This window comes from Stegostoma tigrinum, chromosome 47, assembly GCF_030684315.1.
Source record: "Stegostoma tigrinum isolate sSteTig4 chromosome 47, sSteTig4.hap1, whole genome shotgun sequence".
Taxonomy (NCBI): domain Eukaryota; kingdom Metazoa; phylum Chordata; class Chondrichthyes; order Orectolobiformes; family Stegostomatidae; genus Stegostoma; species Stegostoma tigrinum.
This window is the reverse complement of record NC_081400.1, coordinates 8,529,070-8,547,774: the sequence shown is the minus strand read 5'-3', so window position 1 is coordinate 8,547,774 and position 18,705 is coordinate 8,529,070. Positions and strand designations below refer to the sequence as shown.

Sequence of the window (18,705 nt, the reverse complement as noted above, 5' to 3'; positions counted from 1 at the left end):
ATAGACAGGGACTGCAGTTGTCTATGAAATAGACAGGGACTCCAGTTATATATATTCTAAACAGGGTCTCCTGTTCTCTGTGATGTATGCAGCGACTGCTCTTCCTATGGTGTACAGTGAATGCCATTTTCTGTAATATACACAAGGACTGCTGTTCTCGATAATATAGAGAGGGAAGGCTGTTCTCAGTCATATGCACAGCAAGTGCTGTTCACTATCATATTGACAGCGACTGCTGTTCATTATAATAAATGCAGTGACTGCAGTTCTCTATGATACCAGTAGGTATGACAAAATGTTTGCAACCAAACTCACCAGTTTGGCAAGCATGTCTACAACCTCAGGGACTCCTGTTGCCGATAATATAAGCAGGGACTCCTGTTCTCTATGATATAGCCAGAAACTTCTGCTCTCCATGATAAAGGCAGGGACTCCTGTTCTCTATGATATAGGCAGGGACTGCTGTTTGCTATGATACCGGTAGGGATTGCTGTTCATTCTATGTAGACAGGTACTGTGGTTCTCTCTAATGTAGATCAGGACTGATGTCTCTCCCATCCACACAGCAACTGCTATTCCATGTAATAGATACAGGGACTGCTCTTCTCTGTGATATAGTCAGGGACTGATGTTGTCTGTGCAATAAGAAAGCACTGCTGTTCTCTATAATATAGGCAGTGGCTGCTATTTTTCATGATATAGACAGGAAGGCTGTTCTCTGTAATATACACTGGTCATACTGTTCACCAGACAGGGACTGATGTCCTCCATGATATCACGTAGACTGCTGTCCTCTATGATATTGGCAGGGACTGCTGTTCTCTATGAAATAGGCAGGGGCTGCTTTTCTCTGTGATATAGGCAGAGATAGATGTTCTGAACAGAATCTGCTCTTCTTTGTGATGTACACAGTGGCTGCTGTTCTCTATGCTGTAGACAGGGACTGCCATTCCTTATCAGAAAGACAAGGACTGCTTTTCCCAGTGATATACACAGTGACTGCCATTCTCTTTAATATCCACAGGGACTGCTGTTCTCAAAAATACAGACAGGGACTGCTGTCCGCTGCGATATAGGCAGGGACTGCCATTCTCTATGATATAGATAGGGATCACTGTTTTCTATGATATAGACAAGGACTACTGTTCTGTATAATTTAGGCAGGGGCTGCTGTTGTCTATGATACAGAAAATGACTGCTGTTCTCTATGATATAGGTAAGGGCGCTGTTCTCTTCAGTATACAAACAAACTGCTGTTTACCATAATATAGGCAGGAACTGAGGTTGTCTATGCCATAGGCAGATACTGCTGTTCATGATTCTATAGGCAGGGACAGATGTTCTCTATGATACAGAGAGGGAATTCTCTTCTCTCTGGTATATGCCGGGACTGCTTTTCTTTATGCTTTTGGCAAGTATCCTGTACGATCATCTGCTCTTGCAGGGTCCATAAAGGTTTCAGTCCTGTTTGTTGTGGATCTTCTTCCTCCCTCATTGCCACCAACTGTTTTAGTTTTGTGAGGATAAGATCATTTTGTGTCCACAGTCAGATATTGTCAGCGGGGACCAGAAGAGTGTCAGGAAGTTTAAATACAGAACAACTGTTCCAGGGGAAGCACTGCTGGTCCGGTATCTACCAATGGGAGGCGGCCCAGGGCATCCACATTAGTTACTTGTCTTCCTGGACAGTATTCTAGCTTGTACTTGTACGCGTTGAGAATAAGGGCCCTCCACTGAATTCTAACGGAAAATATGGGTGGCAGTGCCTTTTTGTCCTTCAGTAGCCCTAACAGGAGTTTGTGATCTGTTACTATGACAAATTCTTGACCGAAAATATACTGGTGGAGCATCCTCACATCAAAGATAAGTGCCAAATCTTCCTTCTCTATATGCGCAGATTTGCGTTCACCATCAACCAAAGCTTGCGAAGCATACGTTATTAGGCGTTCCTTTCCATTGGGCCAACAGTGAGCCAATACTAACCCAATACCGTATAGGGAGGCACCATATGTCAATGCTACCTCTTGCTTCGGATCATTGTTGGTCAACATCTTAGACGATGATAGCTGTTTCTTTACTCCCCTCAAGGCTACTACTTGGCTTTGCGACCACTTCAAAGGGTGATCTTTTATCAATAGCAAGTGTAAGCCAAGATGGAGGCCAAATTATGCATGACTTTTCTATAATAATTCACTAACCCGAGGAAAGACCTAAGTTCTGGTACAGACGTGGGAGCGGGGCTCTTTTGACTACCCTCACTTTAACCTCCAATGAGTGTAACCCGGTCTTGCTTACTCTATACCCTAAGTAGAGGACGTTGGGTGTTTGGACCACATAATTTTCCTTTCTAAGGCTTAATCTCACCTGGGAGAAATGTTTAAGCACTATATTCAAATTCTCCAAGAACCCCGAATTGGTCTTCTTGGTTATTAGCACATTACCCAGATAAATGGCAACTGGGGTAGCCTGTAAAATGTTCTACATAGTGCAATGGAAAAGGACGCAGCCTAATAATGCTCTAACTGGTAGTCTTGTATATTAATACAAACCCATATAGATGTTAATTGTTGCTTACTTCTAGGGCTCCTCATCCAGCCCCAATTGCAAGCAGGCATGGTTCATGTACAGCTCCATAATTTACAGGAATTCCCCCGCCTCACCCCACTCACCCCCCCCCCCCCACCTAACTTTGTGTACAAGTCCTGTAAGGGAGGGATTGTGTATTGTTCCAGCTGTGAGAAGTGGTTTACTGTTTGCTTAAAATCTCCACAAAAGCAAATTGAGCTATCAGGCTTCACAGGCTTCTGAGGAGGTAGGGGAAGCCCTAAATGAGTGTTTTGCTTCTGTCTTTACGAAAGAAACGAACTTTGTAGTGAATGAAACCTTTGAAGAGCAGGTGTGCATGCTGGAATGGATAGAGATAGAGGAAGCTGATGTGCTGAATATTTTGTCAAACATTAAGATTGACAAGTCACCAGGCCCGGAGCAGATTTGTCCTCGGCTGCTTTGGGAAGCGAGAAATGCAATTGCTTCGCCACTTGCGAAGATCTTTGCATCCTCGCTCTCCACTGGAGTCGTACCTGAGGACTGGAGAGAGGCAAATGTAATTCCTCTCTTCAAGAAAGGAAATAGGGAAATCCCCGGCAATTACAGACCAGTAAGTCTCACGTCTGTCGTCTGCAAGGTGTTAGAAAGGATTCTGAGGGTTAGGATTTATGACCATCTGGAAGAGCATGGCTTGATCAAATACAGTCAACACGGCTTTGTGAGGGGCAGGTCATGCCTCACAAACCTTATCGAGTTCTTTGAGGATGTGACTAGAAAGGTTAATGAGGGTCGAGCTGTGGATGTGGTGTATATGGACTTCAGTAAGGCATTTGATAAGGTACCCCATGGTAGGCTCATTCAGAAGGTCAGGAGGAATGGGATACAGGGGAACTTAGCTGTTTGGATACAGAATTGGCTGGCCAACGGAAGACAGCGAGTGGTAGTAGAAGGAAAATATTCTGCCTGGAAGTTAGTGGTGAGTGGGGTTCCACAGGGCTGTGTCCTTGGGCCTCTACTGTTTGTAATTTTTATTAATGACTTGGATGAGGGGATTGAAGGATGGGTCAGCAAGTTTGCAGACGACACAAAGTTTGGAGTTGTCGTTGACAGTATAGAGGGCTGTTGTAGGCTGCAGCGGGACATTGACAGGATGCAGAGATGGGCTGAGAGGTGGCAGATGGAGTTCAACCTGGATAAATGTGAGGTGATGCATTTTGGAAGGTCGAATTTGAAAGCTGAGTACAGGATTAAGGATAGGATTCTTGGCAGTGTGGAGGAACAGAGGGATCTTGGTGTGCAGATACATAGATCCCTTAAAATGGCCACCCAATTGGACAGGGTTGTTAAGAAAGCATATGGTGTTTTGGCTTTCATTAACAGGGGGATTGAGTTTAAGAGTCGTGAGATCTTGTTGCAGCTCTATAAAACTTTGGTTAGACTGCACTTGGAATACTGCGTCCAGTTCTGGTCGACGTATTATAGGAAAGATGTGGATGCTTTGGAGAGGGTTCAGAGGAGGTTTACCAGGATGCTGCCTGGACTGGACGGCTTATCTTATGAAGAGAGGTTGACTGAGCTCGGTCTCTTTTCATTGGAGAAAAGGAGGAGGAGAGGGGACCTAATTGAAGTATACAAGATAATGAGAGGCATAGATAGAGTTGATAGCCAGAGACTATTTCCCAGGGCAGAAATGGCTAGCACGAGGGGTCATAGTTTTAAGCTGGTTGTTGGAAAGTATAGAACATAGAACATAGAACATTACAGCACAGTACAGGCCCTTCGGCCCTCGATGTTGTGCGACCTGTCATACCAATCTCAAGTCCATCTAACCTTTTCTTACTCATGTCAGATCTTGTGGGAAGACTCTTTTGCTGTCTGCATACGACAGCAACGACAATGGCGGGCCGGTCCAGATTCTGAAGAACATTTTAGCCCCATGGCCAAGGCTCAGTTTTGTTGTGAGGCTCTGCTATGGGCTAACCTTCTGGTCAGGATATGTCCTGCATGAGGCTCTGCATATAACTGCAGAGGTGGTGTACCCCAAGCTCATTTGGAGAGGTAAGGTTATCCACTTCCATTGGGATGCCTTGTCGTTCCCATGTCCCACTTGCCACATGTTTTAATGTCAAAGCAATTTGTCATGACTATGTTTAGTGCAGTTGGACCTCTGCATGGTTACATTATTAATCCAACATACTAAAAGGTCTCTCAACATCTAATTCAGGGTTAACCCTAAATCACATGCCTGTTGTCCTAAATTCATCAAAATTCCCTACACGAACTCTCCAGGTTCTCTAACAGACTAACAAAATTGATTGCATCTCATAATTAGACGAAGTGGGGTTTATTTTCCCTTAAGCAACTCTGTCAACAGTTGGATGGTTTTGGTGTCTGGTGCATCTGGAAAAATTGAACCTCTTAATAACTGAAAATGCTGCAGGTCGGAAAGCAGTCAGAAAGATTACTCATTGCTTTCTTTCTGCATCAAAGTCATTAACCCGGGGAAAAAGAAATATTCTTTCCACATACTGAGCCAAAACTTCGATGGCAGGATCAAATGAGTCAAACTTCCTAAATAAAGGTATGATGCCAGGAATGCATACCACACACCAAGATGACCGTTGTGAGTGAATGTTCTTCAGGCACGTACTGCTTTCTCCCATTGCCACTGAAATAACTGTACTGAGGTAGGTAACCCATTACCAAGGCACTTTTTATTTACTTGGAGACAAAAAGGATTGCAGATGCCGAAAGCCGGCGTCTATAGGTGTAATGCTGGAAAAATGCAGCAAGTCAAACAGCATCAGAGGAGCAGGGAAAGCAATCTTTTGGGCTGAAACATTGACTTTCCTGCTCCTTTGATACTGATTGACCTGCTGTGCTTGTCCAGCTGCTCATTCTTTATTTATTTGTGCGCTATGCACTGGCTGTAGCCAGCCACTTCGGAATAAATCCCATGAACTGAGGAGATTCCACATTCGCTGTTTATACTTTTTTTTTTCTGAAGCTTCTCCTTCTCCCTTAACAGGAAACATTGTAGTGGCCACAAACACATAGTCAACTGAGGAGGTTCTAATCTCCTGGTTACATATTTTTCTTCTTAAAAGCCCCTACACTACTGCCATACAGCAGTGCTTATTTGCCTCAGCACACTTGTTGGGCATGTGCAGTTGTGAGACACAGTAAAAAAAAACCAGATGTGCAAATAACTTTAATAGCATACCACCACCTGGGGAAAAAAAACATCATGTGATCAAAGAATGAGTATCAAGCAGAGCCCCTAGGGGCAAAGCCTACATGAAAGAAAAAGTGAGGGGGAGGGTAGGGATTGAATCAAAATGGAATTGGACGGGGAGATAAGGCGCTCCACACCCCGTGGTGCCCACGTCACCTGAAAGATATTGAGAATATTGGTGGACACTGCACGCTCCTTCTCCAGGGACACACGAGCACAAACATAGCCATGGAAAAAAGAGCAGGCAGTTGGCCATAATGAGGCCCTCAACAGCCCGTTGCCTGGACCTATTAATGGTCAGCTTTGCCAGACCCAGGAGCAGACCTGCGAGGAGACCCACAGATCTTCCTGCTCCCCTCTGCACTGCGTGCCTAAATATCAGGATCATGGGGCTGAAGTGCAGCTAAAAACACAAAAGGAGGTCTTTCTGTGAACTGAAGAGGGAGTGCTAGCCCCCACAACCAACACATACATGGTCCAAAAAACAAACAGACGGCATCCCCTGTTTATATTGGTTAGCCAGGGCTTCCTGATTGGCCCAGGTTAACAAAGCCAATTGACAACCTCGTGGTCAATGATATCTACTTGGTTCCGAACACGACAAGGCCCATCATAAAATTTCATTTGCCTCCCTTACAATTGCAATAATTCCCTTTTGTAAATGTTTGTTCTCCATAATCTACTGTCCACCACATCGCCACATGTGCTCTCAGTTTGCACCAACTCCAGTTCATATCCATAAGCGAATGTAACAGAGCAGCTGCACATCACCTTTCCCAAAGCATAAGAACAGTGAGGATATGTTGGAGGTTTACAAGTCTTTGGTGAGACCACAGCTGGAGCATAGTGTGACTCTCTGATTGTATTACCACAGGGAGGGTTTTATTGAACAAGACGGGGTGCAGAGTTGATTAATCAGGACGTTGTCAGGATTGGAGCAGTTTGGGTATAAAGAGAGGCTGAATAGGCTCGCATTGCTTTCTTTGAAGCAGAGAAGGAAAGAAGGGCCTTGATTGAGGTGCATAAGAATACAAGAGTCATTGACAGGATATGAAGCAGCTTTTCTCCTTAGTTGTCGGATCAGTAGCAAGGTGATGGCGTATAATTTAAAGGTGAAAGACCTGAGATATAGGTTTCAGGAGTTTCTTTCACCTGGAGTGTGGTGGGAAGACGGTCTGAGGGCTCTTTGTATCTTCATGGAGAGAACTGACCCATCCATCACCGTGCTTCTCCAAGTGGCTGAGCTCATTTGAATGTCTTCACCTTTAATTCCTCTCATTTATGCAGCACAAAGGAGTGGATAGGATTAACTGCATGACCACATCAGTGTCTTTTGTGCGTTACCTGAAAAACTCTGTGACCTCAGTCCTACTCAGGATACTCCCAGTAACCCTTCCTGCAGCCATCGATGACATTATCACTACTGCATCTCACCCAGGATTGAAAAAGCATTGTACATTTTGTTTCCAATTTCTATCCTTCTCACAGCTTCTCCTAATCCATCTCTGACTGCTCACTTCCCAAGTTTGTTTTTGATTGTAGGGATAATGCAGCCACTGAGCTCTGTAACAAACCAACTTAACCCCAGAGATACCATGACTATATATCCTCATACGCTGCTTCCTGTAAGGACAAGCCTCACATTATCCCAGTTTCTCCATGTACATCACATCTGTTCTGTTGATGCTACCTTCTGAAAGGAAGTCTCAAAAATGTTCATCATTTTCCTCAACAGAGGATTCCTTGTCACCATGGCTGAGAGTGCCCCAAGCCATATTAAACCTATTTCCTGTACTTCTGCCCTTACTCCATTCACACACCTCACAAAGACAGGGTCCCCCAGTCCTTTGTTTCTGCCCTAGCAGCTTCCACATCCAAAGGATCCTGCAGCAGGAAGCCACTGTCAGATTCTTTCCCCCCTTGTGTCACTGAACAGTATTCACAGGAAACGTTTTCTCTAGGACACCCTGCTCCAATCGTAAACTATCACCTCAGCATTTTCACATTCATCTGCAAATAGTGCAAGACTTGTGCATTTACCTCCTCCCTTCACATGATTCAAGACCCCAGGCACACTTTCCAATTGAAGCAGTGATTTATCTCAACCTCAATCAATCAGCATTCATTGCTCACAGTACCTTCTCCGCTACACTGGGTAGAAGATTGGATGATTGATTTGTGAACACCTTTGCTCTTTCTGTAAAAGTGATCCCAAGCTTTCAGTTGCCAACTACTTCAATACACCACCATATTTCCATGCCAACATTTCAATCTTAGGCTTGTTGCAGTTCTCCGGATAGGATGAAAGTAAACTGAAGGAATAGCATATTATCTCGCAGCTAGGTATTTTACAAACTTCCAGGCTCTACATTTAAAATAATCATTTCAGAATTTGAACAACTTCCTCCATGCTCGTCACTTTCCAATAACCTGAGGCCCTGTTGTGTGGACTGTTATCGAGAAATTTTTAACTTCTCATAAGCTCTGCTGCACTGTTTTTGCCTTTAAGTTTATTTTTGGTAATAACAGTGTACATTATGTTTTCATTTCCAGCAGTCCTCACAGTGGTGTATGAAACATAATCCTTCAGATCATTAGCAAGGAGTGCAGGACCATTAACATATTGTATTATTATGAGTTTATTAAAATAACTCATTTTTAACACTTATAGCAGGATAGCTGATACACAATTTCCCTGAGCATTTGTTTTGGCTCAACCTAAGAATGTACTGTGAGATAATACATTCAATCTAACTTTCCTTTTTATTGCTTTGGATGATTCACTTGAGCATTCACTGAAGAATTCTTGAACTATGTACCCAATTATCTGGTTAATTTTGAATTTGTCACATCAGTGAGGTCAATACCCGAGTGCTCATGAACAAAGAAATGTGCATCATGTCCATTTATTGTCAATATTGAATTGATCTATGAAGTGTATGTTTGTAGGGTTAGTCTGTGCTTACCATTTTTTCATGCATTGTTCAACAATATTTATAGCCTTCCCTCCGAGATTTATTTGCTGAGCTTAAGTGAAGCTTTTTCCGACATTTTCAACACGAGATATAAAATAAATGACATTTTCTTCACATAATAATTATATTCCAACACACAATCAATTGTAACAAGGTTTGGAGCTGGATGAATACAGCAGGCCAGGCAGCATCACTGGAGCAGGAAGGTTGACCTTTCGGGTCTAGACCCTCTTTCAGAAATGAGGGAGGTGAAGAGGGGTCTGAAATAAACAGAGACAGGGGGAGGCGGTGATAGAAGATGGATAATGGAGCAGATAGGTGGAAAGAAGACGGTCACATCTTGGGGGCGGGGATGAAGCCAGTAGAGATGAATGTAGGTAGGAAGTGGGGGTAGGAGTTGGTCAGTGAGGTGGGAGGAACGGATATGTGAGATAGAGGATGGACAGGTCAAGGGGGCAGGGATGACAGGGGGTACTGGTCTTGGGATGAGGTCAGGGCTGGGGACAATTTGAAGTTCATAAAGTCCACGTTAAGAACATTGGGTTGTAGGGTTCCAAGAATATGAGCTGCTGTTCCTCCAGTTTTCAGGTGGCATCATTGTGACACTGGATGAGGCCTAGGATGGACATGTTGTGCTGGGAGTGGGAGTGGGAATTGAAGTGGTTCACAACTGGGAGGAGTTGTCGTTTGTCACAAACTGAGTGTAGGTGCTCCACAAAGTGGTCTGTGAGCCACCGTTGGGTCTCCCTGATGTAGAGGAGGCCTCATTGGGAACAGTGGATACAATAGACCACATAAGCAGATGTGCAGGAGAACATATGCTTAATGTGGAAGGTTTTCTTGGGGCCTGGGATGTAAATGATGAGAGAAGTATAGGGGCAGGCATAGCACCTCCCGCGGTTGCAGGATAAGGTGCCTCGGGTGATGGTACTAGTGCAAAGTGTGGAGCAGACAAGTGAGTCACGGAGAGAGCGGTCCGTCTGGAATGCAGATAAGGGTGGAGAAGGGAATATATCCTTTGTAGTGGGGTCAGATTGCAGGTGGCAGAAGTGGCAGAGAATGATACACTGAATCCAGAGTTTCATGGTGTGATACATGAGAACAAAGGGAATTCTGTAACACCCCACACCCTCTCACCTTCATCCCAGGCCCCGACAAAACCTTCCACATTAAACAGATATTCTCCTGCACATCCATTAATGTTGTCTATTGTGTCCGCCATTTCCAATGTGGCCTGCTTTACATCGGGGAGACCAAGCGGAGGCTCGGAGATTGCTTTGAGGAACACCTATGCTCAGTTAGTGACAAATGACAACACCTCCCAGTCCCGGACCATTTCAACTCCCCCTCCCACTTCCTGGACAACATGTCCATCCTGGACCTCCTCCAGAGTCACAACGATGTCACCCAAAAACTGGAGGAACAGCACCTCATCTTCCGCCTTGGAACCCTACAACTCAATGGTTTCAATGTGGACTTTATTAACTTCAAAATCTCCCCACCCCGACCTCATCCCAAGACCAGACCCCCTCTCATCCCTGCCCTCTTGACCTGTCCGTCTTGTCTCCTACCTATCCGCCCCCCCACCTCACTGACCAACCCCTACCCCACATCCTACCTACACTCACCTCTACTAGCTTCATCTCCACCTCCTTGACCTGTCATCTACTCTCCACCTATCTGCTCCACTATCCACCTTCTATCACTGCCTACCCTGTCTCTATTTATTTCAGAGTACCCTTCCCCTCCCACATTTCTGAGGAAGGGTTCAGACCCGAAACATCAGCTTCCCTGCTCCTCTGATGCTGCCTATTCTGCTGTGTTCATCCAGCTCCACACCTTGTTATCTCAGATTCTCCAGCATCTGCAGTTCCTACTACCTCACAATCCATTGTGATTTGGCTTTTTCGTAATGAGATAATATGTCCTTCTTAACACTCAGCTGTAATTTGTCATATCAAGCATATATCTATTGTAACAATTCAAAAAATGCCTTGTAAACGTATTCTCCCAATTGATGATGTCAATTGAAATAGAACAATTAATTGCAAATAGCTGCACTTGTGCATTAATTATCGCATCCTAATTTACTAATAGTCATTAACTGTAAATACATCCCACATCTACATATAATATATCTTTGTTTGACATATAATTAGATATAATTGGTAGAATATTGTTAATAACATTACACAGAGTGATGTGGATAATCCTTCTTCTCCACCAATGCATTTTCGGCCTCACACATAGGGATACGCATTTGCAGTTGCTGTTGCATTGGATGCACAACTACCAAGAATAGTTCAACTGGAATAGAGTTTGAGCATCTGACTATAGATTATCAATCAACCTGAGATGTCTGTTATGTTGGTATGAATGTTTAACAACAGTAAGAAGAGAAATACTGTTGAAGGTTAAGGCTGATCTCTATTAATGCAGGAAGGACGTCTCAAACCACTTTCCTGACAAGGTCGTGAGATTTGAAATGTTGTTAGGTCCTAATGCAGTGCATAGGGCAATGCTTTATTATTAAACAGTCTTGCAAAAAAAATGCACCGAAAATTGACTTTTTACTTGTAATGATGCGAGTAGAGATGTTTTGTTCAAGACTGACAGCGAAATTCAAATGGACCATTTGACCAAGACAGACCAGGTAATATTTCTGATCTCTTGAAAGGATAGAAGGTGCCTAGGTTTAACGTCTCAGCTGAAAAGCTACCTTGAGTTGTACAGTATTCCTGTCATACAGATACTGCTACTGCCTTTGATTTTTGTGCTTAAATTTATGGAAGGTTGAACTTACAATGCTCTCTTGCTTCCTGATAAAAGACACTTGATGAGGAATAGGGGCAGACCCAAAAGGGAATGAAACAAGCAGGATGCTGATTGATGGTGATGTCACAGGCAGAAAAGATATTTCTTTTTTTGCAAACTGCTTGGTGAGCAAATGACCTTTGCAAATGGGGATGCTTAACGGGTAAACAGGAAACCCACAGTGACCATATAAATGATTCTGTACTTTCCATTCAGCTACTTTTAAATGCTGAAGATAATTTCTACAGCTGTGAGTTTTACTTTGCATTGCCTCTAGACTGTGCTCCACAAACAGGATAAGCCATTCTAAATGTCACACTCTGAACTTCACCCACAAACAGTGAATGTCTTACCTCTCTGTACTCTGTTCTAGCTTTTGCCAGGTTTGATCTACTTACTTCTTTTTTATGGTGTTGTTATGCAGAAAGACAAATAGGAAATTTAGTCAAGAGAAATCTTAAGAGGTTGTATTCTCTAATGTCAGGTTTTTTTGTGGTGAAGAACTGTATTATCAAAGGTCTGTAAATTAAAATTTTTTTTGCACATGTCGCGCATTGTATTGGGAAACTAGCTGAGGAATCAACTTACAGCTTGGGGTCAGCATTCACTCTTCCACCAAAGTGGTGAAAACAGCATTGGCGATCATTATGGAATTGCTAATTGCCAGATCTTCCTTTGTGCAAAATTCATTTTCTCCCAAGATTATAATGTGTGACTATAATTACAAATAATTTCATTGTTTGCATAGATTCTTTCTTTCTTTCATTTGTTTCCTGTACTAATTTGTCTAATTCGTTGTTTGGATTGATGGTCATGACAGAAAAGCAGGGTGCTTTCCACACTTACACTCTTAACCCTGTGCTAAGCGGGCACATTTTCGATGCTAAAGCAGAATTGCCTGTGACATGCTCTGTTTTCATAGTTACTGTTCTTCAGACATTAGTCCTGCAGACGCCAGCACTTCAGACGGTCCCCATTGGAAACACTGTCAAGTTGCTTTGTCACATGGGTTGGTTGGCGTACGATACTTTTTACTGGTATAAACAGCAGCTGCGAGAACGTGTGCAACACGTTTACACTGTAAGCAAGTATTGTAAGATTTTTTGGAGAAGTGAACAACAAATCAACTCGTTATACGCTTGTGATTTGCAAAGGAATGATTCTGGTCTATACTACTGTGCCAGCAGGAATTCATACTTTGACTCCTTTGTATTCGGAAATGGATCACAAGCGCTCATAATAGGTAAGAGTAAGATAGATTTACAGATTTCACTATCAATAATCAACAACGTTGAATAATAATTTTATGTTCCCCCCCCCCTCCATTCTTATCAGGGCCACCCAACGTAATTCTTTTATCTCCGCTGTTGGATGAAATGTTTTCCTTGGAAACTAACCCATTGATGTGTTTAGTGAGTAATGTTATTTCTGATTCCTTTCCCATTAACTGGAATATTTCCTCTTGGAATGGTGAGGCTTGGACAGATTCTGTGACAATGGACTCTGCCATGGCACACATTTCCATAAATCACATCAGAGTCCCAGTAGAAGCATGGAAACATGGTGCGGTTCCGTACTTGTTCAGTTCATGTCAACGCAACTAAAATTCTTGTCAGTGAAAATCTTCCACTTCAGAAAGGTAAATTTGCCTGCAACGGTTGATTCTTAATGTTTAATGCGAGTATTAGGCTTTATTACTAATAATTCAACCTTTCATGTTTAAAATTGCTCTTTTTCTTTGCATCAACATCTAACTGTTGAAACATTGACCTCTTTCAGATTACTCAAGCACAATTTAACTTTCTGATTTCTTATTAGAATCTGTTGAACCAGACCATTTTCATACAGCAGGGAATGACGTACGAGTCTGAACTTCTGCTAATCAGAATGAAAAAAAATCTAATTCCAGTTCATTAAATTCTCTGATATTGCCTCTGGATTGTTCTCTCTGTTTCATAGCATTCACATCCCAGACAAGCATAATTTAGTTTAACACAATCAGTGATTAAAACAAAATTAAAAGGAGCATTCCTGTTTCACTTAAGGATGTCGCAAAATATTTATTTTGATAAAACTATCATAATATTCACCTGCTTTTATATCCCTTTCTCCCGTGCATATTTAAGAAATCTGAATGCTCTGTACCCACGTCAGTGCCCTCCCGTCACCCTGCCCCATTTCTCTTTAATAGACATCTACATGTATAAGTACCAAATGATTTTTTTAAAAAAGGCATTCTCTTCAAATTCCTCCAGGATTTCAGAATGGTTCCAATATTGATCTCTTATCGATTCAGACTGCCTCAGAAGTCGAAAAATGTTGTCAAATTCTATCCAATAGAAAACTTTCACAAGCAGAATTCCTCTTTCAGAGCAGCAACAAAAATACGCTTTTCAATTCTTTTCTTCGGTTCAAACATTAACTTCCAGTCTCATTATAGTAAATCGTTTTCTCAAATGCTGTCCATTGCATATATATCCATTTGATACACCAACAGAAGATCAATTTATCATGGCCCAAATTTTGAGTAATCGATATTCCGTAGTGTAAATCGATCATTTTTCTTTGTTTTGCTTTACAAATCTGTGTTTGCTATTGTAAGTTTTTATGCTTGCCCTTTCCCTTTGATGACCTTATCAGCCTGTGTGACATTATATATATTTAGTTTTATTTTGTCCACGTAGCGCCAATCACCCTGTTGTTCTGCCTGCATAGATAATAAGTTCTGAAGATTGCATGCCTCAATCTGTTGAAAAAAAACCCATAAAACATTTCACCTAGCTCAGAGAATTGAGGAGATGCAAAGATGAATATAGTGGTGTAAAATGTAATTGGTTTTGGATTAAAAAAATTCTAAATCGGCATGCAGGTGGTGAAAATTGGGTCGACGGCTAGTTAATAAGGGGAGTAACGATTTATGGAACCGGTATCGCAAGTATTTAAGGAAGTATTTCTAAAAAAAACTCTTACTTCGATAAATGCTGAATGGAGATATATCGTGTAAGCAATTCAATAAATTTGTGATTCACACTTCAACATCTTGACACTTCATTATCTTCACGTTTCTGAATAAACACAAATTGTTGAATGCTGCAAGAAATATACAACTGACAATATCGATGGGAAGTTATGTGACAGGCACCAGGAAGTAGCTGTTGATTTGGATAGCTAAACAGATGCAGCTAAATCCAAATAGCCATTTTCATTTTGCATTAATACAACAAGAAACTAGCAAAATTTGGAGAACTTTACAACATTATATTCTGCTCAACAGAATAATATTTGCAAAGTTATAGTTTTCTACAAACAAGCAACAGGTGAGGTGCTGGAAGACTGAAGTTAGCTCACGTGGTGCCATTATTTAAAAAGAAAGTGGTATGGAAAATTTTAGGAACTATAGATCCGTGAGCTTAATATCAGTGGTGAGCAAGTTGTTTGGGTGGGGGGGTGGGGGGGGATACTGAAGGGCAGGATTTACATGTATTTGGAAAAAAAACACAGGGGGACTGATTAGGGATAGTCAACATGGCTTTGTGCTGGGAAAGTTGTATCTCACTAACTTGATTGCTATTTTTGAAGAAGTGATGAAAAGGATTGATGAAAGCAAATTAGTGGATGTGGTCTTTATAGACTTCAGTAAGATGTTCAGCAAGGGACCTTATGGTAGATTGGTTCACAAAGTATGATCACATTGCCACGGAGTGCAGTGGAGGCCGGGACGTTGGATGCCTTCAAGGCAGAGATCAACAAATTCTTGATCTCAGAAGGAAGCAAGGGCTACGGGGAGAGTGCAGGGAAGTGGAATTGAAATGCCCATCAGCCATGATTTAAATGGTGGAGTGGACTTGATGGGCCGAATGGCCTTACTTCCACTCGTATGTCTTATGGCTTTATGGCCTTATGGTCTTACAGGAAGAGCTCACCATTTGGAAATATACCTGGCTCCAGTGTAGGAGACAGAGGGTGGTGGTGAAGGGTTGCTTTTCAGACTGGAGGCCTGTGACCCGCGGTATGACACAAGGATGAATACTCTGTCCACTGCTTCTCTTTCACTTAGGCAACTGATTTGGATGTGAATATAGGAGGCATGATTCGTAAGTTTGCAGGTGATACTAAAATTGGTGGTTTTGGTCAACAGCCCAGAAGGTTAACTCAGAGTACAATGGGACCTTGGTCAGATGGGCTCAGGAGTGGCAGGTGGAGTTTAATCTATATCAACATGAGGTGGTGCATTTTGTTCAGGAAAACCAGGCCAGGACTTATGGACTTAACGGTAAGATCCTGGGGAGTGTTGGCGGACAAAGAGACCTTGGCACATATGTTCATATTTTCTTAACAGTGAAGCCGCTGGTAGATAAAATAGTGAAAAAGGCATTGCTTGCCTTTGTTAGTTGGTAAATTGAGTTTACAAGTTGGAAGTCATGTTGCAGCTGAGTAAGCCACTTTTAAAATATTGATTTCATCTGGTTCTGCTGCCACAGGAAAGATGTTGTGAAACTTGAAAAGTTTCGGAAAAGATTTACAAGGACATTGCTGTGTTGGAGAGTTTGAGCTATTGGGAGAGGCTGAACAGGCTTGGGCTATGTTGCCTGGAGTGTCAGAGGTATAGAGATGATCTTATAGAAATGTATAAAATCATGAGGAGCATGGACAGAGTGCATAGCCAAGGTCATTTCTCCAGGGTAGGGGGAGTCCAACGCTGGATGGGAAAGGTTTAACGTGAGAGGGGAACATTATAATATTGACTAAGGAGCAACTTTTTCATGTAGACAGTTGTGGGCGTATAGCATAAGCTACAAGATGAAGTGGTGGAGGCTGATACAGTTGCAACATTTGAAACCCATCATGAGGTATAAATGATTAAGAAGAATTTGGAGGGATATGGGCCGCATCCTGGCAAATAGGACTAGATTAATGTAGGATATCTGAACGGCGTGGACGAGTTGGACCAAAAAGTCTGTTTACACACTATATGACTCTATAAACATTTATTTTCAGGTATGCCTCTCCTTCCTTTTCTCTCTCCATGTCTCAGTGTGTCTTTGTGCGAATTCATCAATCTCATTTAATTTCATTTGGTGCAGTTGTGAGTTGCATATTCAAGTCAGAATTGCCAACTATTTTTGTTTTGATGAGTTACCTGTGAACATCAGTTGGTTAATGTGCATTTTAACAGTATCTCTGTCCTCTTTAGAGCCATTGCACATCCCTTGCCTTTTGATGTTTTATGGGAGTATATTGGTGATGCTTATCCTTGTTGTGACATTTACTGTCTTCGCGGGATATTGCTACAGGAGTTGTGACTTGGGTAGGACGTGTCTGTGGGTGCTATAAATTCATTGTGCTCTATTTCTGAGTTGTTGCATTCTTCCATTCTTTATGTTCTTGAACTTAATAAGCTTAATTTTTTTAAGATGTTGACTATTTCCTTTACATTAGGCAACTGGAACACCAGTGAAAAATCAGCAGAATTTCAACAACATGTTCCAAAGAAAGAGGTGAGTGCATAAAACTGACTTTTTTCACATCAAAATGTGTAGTTTCCTTACACCTGTTTTTCGAAATGTCTATAAGGGATGACTATGGTGATAGAATTGTAATCAATGTGAGATGGCACTGTTTATCCCTTTGCAAGAAGTCAAAGCAACTGAAAATGGAGATTTGGACATGTAATCAGCAGTTATATATAATTGCATTATGAATAATGTATGCAATGATGGCTGGATGAAAAACAAATTGTGTTTTGCGAACAGAAGATAAAAATATCTAGATCATTCCAGGACAAAAGGAAGACAAAAACATGATCTAGCTGAAATGACTAGTTTGTTTAAGACATGTCGTTGAATGGAAAGTGAGAATCATTTCCTTTATTCTCAGTGTGTGCCAAGGGGACAAAAACCTTAAAATAAGCAGTTCAGAGGTGAAACATAAATGAGGATGGATATTGGGAAACTACTCAAATTTTCTTCTTATTTGTTGATGTTAATTGGACATTTTAATAGGTACATGGACATAGAGATAGTTAACTTCCAAATGAATAGGGCATCAGGTACAATTATTGAATTGCTGCTCATTGCTCCTCGGTTTCTATGGTAATAATGATTTTTGATTTACTCCCCAGACTCTCTATGCTCACTTGGCCTTGACTGAAGATCCAATACTTTGATGTGCCCAGCATTACTGAATTAAAGAACATGCCCAATGATTTCTATCATTGCGAAGTCAGTTAGAAACAGTAATAATTGAAGGTGCTCTTCCTTGAATCTGTGCTGTGTCTGTATATCAAAATCCATTTGTATGGAAATGGAATGTTAATTTAGAAGAGCGACTGATGCTGCCTCAGATAAAGATTTTATTACCTCTGCCCAATATAATACCCAATTATCATCAATGATTTACCACTCTGAAGTAGGAATGGCTGAAATAGAAAGGATTCAACCACTACTGAGGGCTGTTTTGTTTTGTGCTATTATTCTTTTTTCAATTTTGCAGACAAGGCCATTACTTACTAAGTATCCTAAGTACTTATTCAGAAAGTGAGTCCAAGTTTCCTATGTATGCGCTGTAGATTTTGCAGAGAAGGTATTGTCAAAGTGCCATTAAAGAGTATGTTGAATGCATTGAATATTAAGTTGATGGTAGTGGGAAGAATAACAGTATATTTCCAAATTAATGCAGTCGGTAATTTGGACTGGACTGCTTAATTTCTTGTGCTGATAGAGCCTGCTAACGTTTATTCTGCTTGTGGGTAGTAACTGCAATTTTGGACATTTCTTTGAAATTATCTTGGCAATATTCTTCTGTGCATGCCTTAGATATACTCCTGCCTTTATCATGGTGATGGAGAGGGACTGTACTTAAAATATTCGATTCCACTATAATGAAATGACATTTTTGTGCATAAACTCAACGTCCAGCAGCATCTGTGAAGAATGAAGCAAAATGAATTAATCGAGTCAAATATGAGTCTTTTTTCACAACTGGTAGGGATTAATTAATATTTTATACTGTTGACAAAGGGAGAAGAGGAGGGGCATGAACAGATTTTTAGAGCAAAAGATAAAGGCATGTCAGTGATAGTGAAGTGGGCATAGAGATGAACATTCAGTATTAATAAGGTGTGAAAATGAGAAA

The 18,705-nt window shown here is 41.6% G+C and overlaps 1 long non-coding RNA gene across 1 annotated transcript; it reads left to right on the top strand.

The window, feature by feature from the left end:
• The first annotated feature begins 11,839 nt into the window (after positions 1-11,839).
• LOC125449855 (uncharacterized) lies at positions 11,840-18,418 on the top strand. The gene is made up of 4 exons (XR_007246964.2): positions 11,840-11,954; positions 12,726-12,814; positions 17,011-17,069; positions 17,693-18,418. It is a non-coding gene; the product is annotated as an uncharacterized LOC125449855 (long non-coding RNA).
• Positions 18,419-18,705: the final 287 nt, after the last annotated feature.